The sequence below is a fragment of the Prionailurus bengalensis genome, chromosome A1 (genome assembly GCF_016509475.1).
Source record: "Prionailurus bengalensis isolate Pbe53 chromosome A1, Fcat_Pben_1.1_paternal_pri, whole genome shotgun sequence".
In the NCBI taxonomy this organism is placed as follows: Eukaryota; Metazoa; Chordata; class Mammalia; order Carnivora; family Felidae; genus Prionailurus; species Prionailurus bengalensis.
Window position 1 is genome coordinate 34,863,526 of NC_057343.1, and position 12,283 is coordinate 34,875,808.

Genomic DNA, 12,283 nt, shown 5'->3' on the forward strand with positions numbered 1-12,283 from the left:
CTCTCTCTCCGCTCCTCCCCCCTTCACATATGTGCTTTCTCTCAAAATAAATACAAAATACACAATAAATAAAAAATAAAATATTTTATATCATTCTCCCCACTTCTAAAAATTAAAAAATAATAATAACAAAACATTGGATAGAGAATTGGCATATACATTTTTTAAAATGTCTCTGATGAGTTTTCCCTGTGTCCCTAGGAAAAATTATCTTAGGAGACAATCATGAGTTTGGGAATCACAGGTTATAAGCAGCCTCCATACTTTCCAGACATGTGATTTCACAAGTCATTGAATGTATTTGAAATACAGTCATTAACTATATCAATGATTATTGTCAAGAAAGTAGCTATCCCATTGCTTCTTGCCTGATAGGAATTTAACAAATGTTATTCCCTTCTTCTCTCTGTCTGTTCATCTTTACAAATTCCAGACTCACTGATTAGTGGTAGGTTCAGGGCAAGCCCAGAATTGTGGCTGAGAAAGCTGAGTGACTTATCCCATCTCATACTTTTACTTATCATGGTTCCCTTATTACATCTGCCTGCAGCTTGACTATTTGCCCCTGTCCACATGCTAGTGTTCAAGTTATCCAATGAAAAGCTGATTTTCCTCCTGCTCTTTGGAGGAATCAAGGAAAAAACTACTATCTATTCAGAATCTGTTTCTTATCCATTATAGTATCACATTCACATATGGATCATATGAAGTAGATGTTATCATCCCAGTTTTGCAGGTAAGAACATTCAGTAGTATCACTGAAATAATTTATGTAGTATGTCTCCTCTGGCAGATAGTATAAAAAGAAATTTCTGGGGCGCCTGGGTGGCGCAGTCGGTTAAGCGTCCGACTTCAGCCAGGTCACGATCTCGCGGTCCGTGAGTTCGAGCCCCGCGTCAGGCTCTGGGCTGATGGCTCAAGCCTGGAGCCTGTTTCCGATTCTGTGTCTCCCTCTCTCTCTGCCCCTCCCCCGTTCATGCTCTGTCTCTCTCTGTCTCAAAAATAAATAAAACGTTGAAAAAAAAATTTAAAAAGAAATTTCTATTTTCTTATTACCAAATTGATGTGCTTTTCACTAACCTTACCCCGGACTGTAATTCTCTTCTTTGTAATGGGATTGTAGAGTCTTAGAAAGCCACATTTGCAGGTAAAACCCATTAGGGAGCAGGGAGCAACAGTTCATGCTGGCTGTAGGGGAAGACAAGGCTTATGAGGAGTTCTTGCTACTGCAAGAATTCTGGCCCCAGGCTATCTTTTCTGATTGTACTGTGTTTGATTCTAAACCAATGACTGGTTTCTTCTGTAACCATGATCTTACTGGATTACAAACCACTTTTGCAGGCCTTCAGATAAATTCTGTAAGCTCTTATTGCCCATTGAGAATGCCTCACTAGCCAATTTTATTCTTTCCCTTTGATACTGAGCAGTTGATGAAAAAGCAAGGAATGTGGTTCTGGTTCTGAAGAAAATTCCAAGACATAGTTATGTAAATAATAGAAAATGAAAGTGGTATCGCTGAAATAAGTATTTTATCTCTAATAGTCAATAATTTGAAAGAGCTAGAACAATTTATTATTTGACAATGTGGACACATTTGAATATTAGGAGTCAAACTGTATACATAAATACACACATGCAATAAATAATTTATCACTATATATTTTTGTGAACTTTGTATGTTTGCTGTATAAAAATGCATTTTGTTTGAACGACAAGAAAAAGGTTGTTACGTTGTTATACATTTCCTTTACCCTTAACCTAAACAAAACAAAACAAAAACTCATAGAAATACTGAAGATTAATTAAATGTGCATGAAGTAATCTGAGCTCCTTGGAAAAACGGCAATAATAAATAATATTTCAATGGGAAAATTAATATGCACATAATATGCATTTATTAAACATATTCATATAGATTCAGTTTCTATTTATATGTGCATGTATTCAATTCATATTTATACATATATGTTTAATTTCTTCCTTACAAACTCATATATAGATTTGCCTTTTTGTCTATTTGCTTATTTACAAAAGTGAAAATACTTCTAGAAAGTAAGTCCTTTGTGGATTTTGCAACTCTTCCAGGAAATATCCATTTAAAATGTCTGGAATGTGTGTTAAGAACAAGAAATGACTTTACAGTTCCTTGAGAAGAAAAAGCAATTTCACTGTGCACAAAATGGCTTAGAGTAATATGGATGCTTTTTTTCTTCCCACTGTATTCTTAATTAAGAAAGATTGACACCTATGAAGGTTTCAAGCCAAATAAAAATCCCAGATTTTAATTAGCTTTTCTAATGGTTATGTTTTCCTGCTAGAAGACATTTTCAAATCTACCAATTTCTCAGGGAGAGGAGTAGAACATAAATAATATTAATAATTATGTTTATTACTTCCATAAGTGTCATGATATGCAGTTGTGCAGAGATAGCACCCGATTAAATAATTAAATATGTTACAGTGGCTTTTGGCATCTTCTTCTCCACCTTTATAACCTGCTTTCTAGCTGTCAGTATTGAAACACCTGACTGCCACCCACCATCCCTGACCCTTTGTACCCGTAAACGGGCCTCTGGGTAGTTTCACCCTCTTACTGCCATGCCCCATCCACGTCAATTTTCCACAGACAGCGACCCAGTTCTGTGACTTTCTAGCCTCTCTTACAAAAAACTACAAATACTTCCTTCCATTACTACTTGCTAGAAGTTTAGAATACTGATAAAGTGACCTTTGCTAAATTGAGATATTATACAGAAATACAAGATATTTTTTACACATTTTATTAATAGCTGAATACTGCATAACATGTTTCTCTTCCACAAGGGATGCTTCTATTTTAACAGGGGGAAAGTGTTAACTCAAGTAATAAATCATTGACAGTGGGATTTTAAGTAATATTTTTCAGCTAGGAATAGGTGAGGTGATGTTCAAACCTCATGTGATAGGTGCCAATCCGCTTTATATTAGTGTGTAACATTTCTGAAAAACAGCTGAGGAAATATGTATCAATCATTTATTGTATCATGAATCATTGAGAAAAAAATATATGGCTAATCAGAGGGTGGAATCTTGAGATAAATCAACAGATATACATGTATCTTTTCACATAAGTCTTGGCATAACTGTGTCTATGCAGACTATACATATGCATGCAGACACATACACATGTACACTTATAGACCCCTAATACTTATTTTGGCCCCAATATGTTCATTATTTTCAATCATTTATGTTCTACAGCCAGTCAATCAATTGCATCGACTACAGAGTGATTTAATTAAGTCATTGTGTTGGCTAAAAATAGCCAACCACGGCTAGTTTTCTCACATTGTCTAAACTCAGCTATTATGTTTATAGGATTATTAAGCTTCGTTGGATATATAAAAGGGTCATCTGTATATAAATTTTACAAATTGCTTCAGATTATTTGACAAATACATTATCATTTGAAAGCTTTCTTTAAATGGGATTTCAGACATTCATTTGAAAGAACAGGAGATTAATAAAGCCAAAATTAATTAAAGAGAAGATTATTAAATAACATGTGTTATAAATTCAGAACAGTTGACTTTTCAATGAATGTCATTTGAGAAATTCCACTACATAGCATGTAAATGTTTTGAAAACCACAAAAAAGCACAAATAATTTTTAAAAATCAAGTGTTGAAATAGAATTTAAAATAAAACCAATGAAGCAATCTTTAGACTATATTGTATATTTGAGGTGTCATAATTTTTATATACCGTCCTCTTTCTTCCTTTAATAGATTCAGTGGACCTTCAGAGGCATTGATATACTTTCAGAGCATCTTTGGGCATCAGTGTATTCAAAAGAGACACATAAAAGCTACTAACTGAGTGAATAAATGTTAGATAGTTTGTAATTAAATTTACAAAGATTCAGACTTACACCTTAAGGAGCTTAGTGTCAAATTTACAAAATTGTAATTATTGTCTTCAAATGTGACAGCTCATGTTTTCTAGAACACAAGGATTAAAGTACTTCATCTAACCTTCATGCCTAGAACCATAGTTTAATTTACAACTTCATATAGAATTTGGTGTAACCTTGTCCAACTCCCCTCAAATTTGTCTCCTTACTGCCTAAAAGTCCACTATCAGAGATTTGCTTCTTATATCTGGTAAGCACCAAAAATAATATGCTTTATAAAAGTGACATTTGCTTCACCAACAAGAGACACAAGGTGAAAAATTATTCTACTTTCATACATCTTACTTTATAATATGGGAAGTGGAACAGACACTTCAAAAATTGGTAGATATATTATATATTAGATACAGTGATTTGAAGAGAGAAACAACTGGAGGCTGGAATAACAGCTGTCAGCTGGGTGACATGTTGAAATTTTAGATAGATTTGTCAGGGGAGGCATCACTAAATAAAGGTGAGGGGTGTCTGGGTTGCTCAGTCATTTAAGTGTCCGACTTCGGCTCAGGTCATGATCCCAGTTCATGGGTTCGAGCCCTGCATTGGGCTCTGTGTGGACAGCTTAGAGCCTAGAGCCTGCCTCAGAGTCTGTGTTTCCCTCTCTCTGTCTGCCCCTCCCTTGCTTGAGCTCTGTCTCTCTCTCAAAAATAAGTAAACAATAAAAAAAAAAGGAGATGATCAGATGAACTGTGTAAATATCAAGGATAATAAATATCCAGGTACAAAAAACAACATGAAAAAGTCTGGGGAAAAAGTAAACTGAGTATGCAGCAGGAAGTGTGGTAGAAGGGATTACAGAGGTAACCAGAATGAGAAGGATTTTATAAACCTTTGGTAAAAACTTTGCCTTGAATTCCAATTGAATTGGGGAACCATTTGAGACTTAAAAAGAAAGGTAAAATCTAACTTATATTTCAATAGGGTCACTCCGATTACCATGTTGAAAATACTATATTAGAGGGACAGAGGTGGAAGCACAGAGCTCAGGGAGGACTCTTGGCAATAATCCAGTGAGAGATTATGATGCTTGTACTATGATGGTTAGATTGGTGATTTGAAAACAATCAGTAAGTCCATGGACTCTGACCTGAGCATTTCAAAGATCAACTGAGATGGGAATGCCAATTTTATAGAGGGAGGAATATCAAGATTTTAGTCTTATATAAGACAATTGCCAGATACCTTATAAATCATTCGAATGGGGATTTGCATAGGCAAACCTGTTTCATAAATTCAGGGCAACGTCTAGATTATAAATACACATTTGTTAGCTACCCATGGATAGATGTTATTTAAAATCATGAGACTGAATGAGATAATCACAGTGGGGGTTCAATGGAGAAAAATAAAGATTTAAGGATAGACCCTAGGGACATTCCAATAATTAAGAGCTCCGGGATCTGAAGAGAAACTTGCAAAAATGATTGGGAGGAGAAGCCAATGAATCAGGGAACCAAAAAGAGAATGTGGAAACTATATGAATAAAAAGTTTCAAAAGGAAGGAATGATCAACTTTGCCAAATGTTGTCAAGAAGGCAATAAGATGAAGACTGGACTTAGTACCTGGAGATTATTGATGACCTTGATAAAATAAATTTTTAAAGAGATGTATTGAGGAAATCATTTTTAAATTGGGTTTATGAAAAAATGTGAGAATGTAATGATGAGAGGAATTATGGACAGCCAACTTTTTAAGAAAGTTACCATTCAGGGAATAGGGAAGTAAATGGGTAGAGAGATAATGGCATCAAAGAAGGGTCTTTTGTGTTGTTGTTTTTATTGTTTAAATGAGGAGAAAAAGCATCCTATTTTGGTTTGATGAGGTTATCTTGAAAAAGAGGGAGTAACTGTTGATATAAAAAAGAAGAGGATTGAAAGAGCTATGTTCTTCAGTAAGTGGCAAGAGCTAGGATCTATTACGAGGATCTTTGTTCATCTATGGAAACTGAAGGGAGGGCAGAGTACAGATAGTGACAGATAATTAGATGGTGGACAGAGAAGTCTGTGGAAGTTTTCTTCTGATTCCTTTTTTTTTTCTCAACAGATAAGCAGACTCATCACCGGAGCATATACAGGGTGAGAGGGACATGGAGATTGAAGAAAAGAGTAGAAGGTATGAAATTAGGATAGTGAGAGCCTACATGGAGTAGGGGAATTTATTGGTTTTATCTGTCATAGTTAAGGGCCCACTTGAGATTAGTTATCATAAATTTAATGTGAGAACAGTAAGCATTACTGGGTGATTTTTCTCCAGCCACATTCAGCTAGCTGCATGAGTACAAACTCTGGGTTAACAGAAATTTGGATTTAACCCATGATGGAGTCTGATTATGGCAAACAAAGGACAGAAATGTTTAGAGGATGAAGATGAGAGGAAGTGAACTGGAAAAAACAAGAGGCTGTGATTCTAAGAAGAATGGATAAAACAGATTTAAAAAATGTTATGGTTATTTGAATTGATACAGCCTAGGTACAACCAAGGAAACAAGTATCCTAACCGTGTAGAGAACACTCAATGAAGGATAGTTGTTCAGCCACCTGAGAATCTCTTACAGACTTAAGATGGGATTCTTTGTGTAACTACTGAAATTACAAAGAACTGATCTAGGAGTAGTGTTGGAAAGAGTAAGCCAAAAACTTAAATACTTAAAAACTGATGGTGTCAATGGGGCACCTGGGTGGCTCAGTCAGTTGAGAGTCTGATTTTGGCTCAGGTCATGATCTCACGGTTCATAAGTTCCAGCCCCACATCGGGCTCTGTGCTGACAGCTTGGGGCCTGAAGCCTGCTTCAGATTCTGTGTCTCCCTCTCTCTCACACTCTGTCTCTCTCTCACTCTGTCTCTCACTCTGCTCACACTCTGTCTCTCTCTCAAAAATAAATAAAGATTAAAAAAAAACTGATGGTGTCAAAACTCAGGGTCTGTTACAAGGACGTGTTATTGGCTTTGTTTAATGATATGAAATTCAAAGCTTGGCCACTTCAGGGAAGAAAAAGAGAGGATCTGGATGAGGCTTTAAGTAATGGGTCATCTGTCCCATGTCAGGTCCAGTAATATGAATTATATAGAGAGGACCTCTATATCCTTGGGAAGGGCACAGGAGAAGGAAGAGTCTCAGAAAATAAGCAGGTTTCAATTAAAGCAAAATGGTAAAGAAACTTTTGCAGAGGTTAAGAAAGTAGAGTACAAAAAGGATAAACAATGAACTCTGCCTTCCAGGGGGCAGAGTGGAAAGGTTTAAGATGAAGAGGGAGGGGAGAAGGGGACAGAATAAGAGGATGGATGTGATTAAAATAAAATAAAATAAAATAAAATAAAATAAAATAAAAGGATGGCAATCAACCTCACATCACACTTGCCAGTGAACAATTAGTGCTGGGAAAAGAGAGTATTAACTTGAGAATTCTTGGCTTTCTTTTGCTTCCTTTATTAAGAAGGATGTAATTACAATAAGGTTAAGATTAAGCTTACTTGCATTCAGTGAAATGACCTGGATGCATGAAGAGATATGAATGTATTTTCAATGACAATCTTGATCAGGTAAACATTTCTGAAAGGCTAAGGAAAAATGATGCAGTTTAGTTTCTATATGTTGCATTTTCAAAAACCAAAGTTCATTTTATCAAGGTGTTCAAAATTTGGCAGTTTCCTCTGAGGTTGCTATATATTTTTATGAAATATACTGAACTAACAAAATATTGTTCAGTACATATAAATAAAGGCAGTAAGGATATCAGTATCATTATGATTATATAGTGAATAGAAAAGTTATATACAAAGGAAAATGTCATGAGGGAAACCCTGAAGTAGAATAAATTTTCTTGTTTTATTAAGTAGTATTAAAGTTTTAGGACAAAAATCTACACGTTAAGAATAAGTATTTTAATGATTTCAAAAACATTTTTTTTCTTTTTTTTCACTTTTTGAGTGTGTGTGTGTGTTTTATTTTGTTTTTGTTTTTGTTTTTTGTGGGGTTTTTTTTCGGCCACCAGTGCCATCATCAACTATTTCAACATCTAAGGTCTTTTTAGAAACATCCAATGTGTAAAAACACATACTCACATAAATCAGTGCAATGAAAACACTGTCCAACATACATTCCGCACCTTGCTTTTTTCTCCATTTAATAAAAAATAATATATATTAGATCTTTCATGTTTTTCTCTATTAGTTATATAGGTTATTTTTTGCTTTTATTTTACTTCTATATCATTGAGTCACATGTATTTTTTTTTATAAACCCATGCAAAATGAGGTAAGGAAACTGATTGTTTTTCACTCGATCTTAGCCAGAAGTCCGAGAAGTGATAAACTGACCTGTCTTTCTAACCAGCTAACTAACTGCTCCTACATCATTAGCCACTATTGTCTCTGCTAAATAGAAATGTCTCAATTGTCTTGTATGAATTTGATGTTTGCATGTGTCACAGTACCAAAATCATAGTCTTTCAATTATCATAGTTTTATAATATTTCTAAAATACTTGGTCATATAATCCCTTCTTCATTACAGAATGTTTCTGGTGACTCCTATGAGCTTATTCTTCTGGATGATCATTTGTATAATTTCATCAAGTAAAAGGTAGTTTCAGAGCATTTTGAATTATTGGAGGAAATAAGCCATTTAAGATATTTTTTGAATCACAGGGGAATGCTATTTGGAGAGAATAAGAAAATAAAGCAAAGGTGATAGTGAGTTCTTATTCCTCAAATTAGTGAAAGCATAGCATAGTAAATCAGGAAGAAACTAGCAAAGGGGAAATTACAAGAGGTTCTGCTAAGAACCTTAAGCAGACATTTAAGAATCTTTTCAATATTCTAGAATTTATTGAACTTTCTAGTATATGATTTTAACTATGAACAATAGAGAAGATAACATTTTTAGTTTCCATCCTCTATATAAAGGACCCACCCAAGTGGATAACAAGCAATGAATTAGTTAGAAAGAAAGAAAGAAATTAGTAAGAAACAAAATATTAACAATAATTCATAACGATGTTATGACATTTCCATAGTTTTATTATAAAAGTCATATTTTTGCTAGTTACTGCTATTTACATGTGGTTACCATTTTTCTCTTTAGTCTGGCACACAGGACCAGTGCCTGAGATGAGTTTCAATAGTTTCTCAGGTTGCTTTGAAATAAACCTACAATTTATTTCTGCTTTTATAAAAAATGGAAGTCAAACTAGAAGAATATCCAGTGTGTGATAAATTGATATATTTTTCATTACATGAAAATGTGGACGATTTTCTCTCCTATATTTAGCTGTTTTGGCTTTGAAACTTTGTGCTTCAATCAAAGTGTAATTTTGAAGGAAGACTGTGTCTTAAGTTTTATTGAAGACTCAGCTATGGTTTTTTTTCACTGACTTCACCAGAACTAAAGATCCTGGCAGAGAAAACTCACTGCTTGCTACATTTGAAGTACCTACTGTCCATAAGCATAATTGCTTATCTACCCTAAAGAGATCTTTAATTTGCAAATTTATGGGGAAGGTCTACGGAAGAGGTTGATTCAATAATAAATGCCAATCTGGGGCGCCTGGGTGGCGCAGTCGGTTAAGCGTCCGACTTCAGCCAGGTCACGATCTCGCGGTCTGTGAGTTCGAGCCCCGCGTCGGGCTCTGGGCTGATGGCTCGGAGCCTGGAGCCTGTTTCCAATTCTGTGTCTCCCTCTCTCTCTGCCCCTCCCCCGTTCATGCTCTGTCTCTCTCTGTCCCAAAAATAAATAAACGTTGAAAAAAAAAATTAAATAAATAAATAAATAAATAAATGCCAATCTGATTATTCCAATAATAAATAAATAAACAAAAAGAAGCTAGAGAAAACACTGGAAACAAATATACTTCCATCATCACCTCAGCATCTACTGTAGTTAGATCCAAGATAGAAAACAAAGAAAAATATGACAAGAGGCAACATTTCAGACTGAAAGATGTTAGACATTTTATCTGTGCCCTTGAGAAAGAATAGATGTGTGTGACATATGTGTAATTATTCCATTAATCAGTGTGTGAGTGTGTGTGTGTGTGTGTGTGTGTGTGTGTGCGTGCATGTGTGTGTGTGTGTATGTGAATACGGAGTAGTTCATATCCTAATATATTGTGTCTTAAAGTTTTAAATGATACAGGAAGCCTCTATGTGGTGCACACCTACAGAGTCAGGAAAATCATGTCATAAATATTACAATGATCTCTAATAATCAGCTACATGTTGGGCAAATGCATTTAAGTTTGGAAATATCAAATTATAGTGCCATTTGCTATATTTCTAATGTGAAAGGCTCACGGGAATCTATAAATACTCTAAACTCATACTTGCCATGGAAAAATTTTACTTGTCGCTGAATTATTACTTGGCCTCTGAAAATCATTATCATCATTTGGCTCCCTTGGAGAGATAATTTACCTCATATGGACAAGCACTTTTCTCCCAAGAGGGAGTACTTTTACTAGCCTGTGCCTCATAGGATCAGAAATACTTTTAATTGTTTCTCTAGTGCTGATAGCTTCTTTCAACTGGTAGGAGGACTAATCATCTTCTGCAAATACCAAACCAATGAAATGATATGATGTTTGTATTCAAAGCAATCAGGTTGCCATTTTAATTTCTATTCTGTACTCATAAGTTCCAATAAGAAACCCTAAAAATGCATTTGTTACCTTTTTTATTGGACTTCTAATTAGTAAATACATTTAGGGTATTTTTGAAGATTTTGTAACAAGGTATATTACATATATTATACAAAGTGCTATATATTATATTATGTTGTATATCAGAAAAGTTATAAAGCTTAATATCTTAGTTTCTTGATACTTTTACCTCTGATAATGGACTCAAAATATACAGAATTTTAAATTAGTATTTTAAAAATAAATGTCATTTTCTTTAGGAACATACTAGAGAACAAAAATAAAATGATCAACCATATTTATCTCTTGACTGTATATTCCATTTTCATTTTTCTTTTCCTGGACTAGTAGCTAAAAAGGTCTATGTGAGGCTGCTAGATTATTGATTTTTCACATCTCATCAATGGGTCCCAGTACACAGACATAGACACACACTCACATGTACATGCACATACACTCACAGATTCTTAGGTATGTTATGTTATTTTATTTTATTTTATTTTATTTTATTTTATTTTATTTTATTTTATTTTATTTTATTTTCAGTCTTCCCAGTGGTCTGGTACTCATTTCTATATGAAATGTACTCTCTAAATCACTCTGGACCTCTGCCTTGGGCAGTTTTATGCATCCTAAATTAAGACAGCAGGGCCGTGGCCATCCCCTAAGAACAATGTTCTTATTTTAGGATGCAGACGCCAAGCAACAGGAGTCCTGAAGCAGCATCTGACTCGAGCTTGTCAAGCTTTACAAGCTGTTATTTTCCTTGCCCCTTCACTGTCCTGGGGACTGCCTGATTGTCCTCTTGAAGCTTTCACCATTGATTCCTGTTTCCTTACTGGGATGCTCTTCCTGGGAGATACAGGGCCTTGTACAGATTGTCCTAATGAGGGTAATGTACAGAGCTCTTACAAAGATGTGTGATGACCAGGGATGAAGCATCAGGGATGCCCAAGTGATTGTTTAATCTTCCTTTTCTATTAATCTGCATGCTGCACACCCCATTCCCTTGAGAGGTTTCCTGTGACACGTTGTTGGTGTTTGCGACTGTCCGATTTGTATTTAGAGAATACCAGTTTCAGAGGTGAGGGGAAGACTCTACCCTTTTGTTACCTTTTCCCTGAGACATCAAGACAGAAGGAGGAAAATGGTGCTTTATGTGCATGATGTTTCTCAGAAAAGTGACGCTCGTGTACAGCGGACCTATTTACAATATTCCATTCGGGATAGCCCACATTACACCACAAATTCCACATCAGTTAAAATCACTGTATTGTTTTCTTCCTGAATTTTGTGAAAATAACACTGCATTAGAGAAAAAGAGAGAGATCGAGGGCGATACTAAGAGTGAGAAAAGGATGGACAGTTTCTTAGATGGATAAGAAAAATCCCTTTAACACAAGACATAGTACTGAAAATATGCTGCAGCAGTTGAGATGTAGAGTCAAGTCCTGTTTTATTTATTTTAAAGCATTACAGATTTACTCAAAGACAAGCCATCAGTCAGCAATGATGGAGAACATGAAAACGTATAAGAATAAATTGGGCTTTAATTTTTTTTTGACTAACTATAGACATTTATCATAACTAATGCACTTATAATAGCAAGTACTCTTTCTCTCCCTCCTTCTATTTGGTAATCTCATCTATTTTGTTATGTGTCTTCAACCTAATTAGAAAGCAACAGTCCTGGCTGTGAT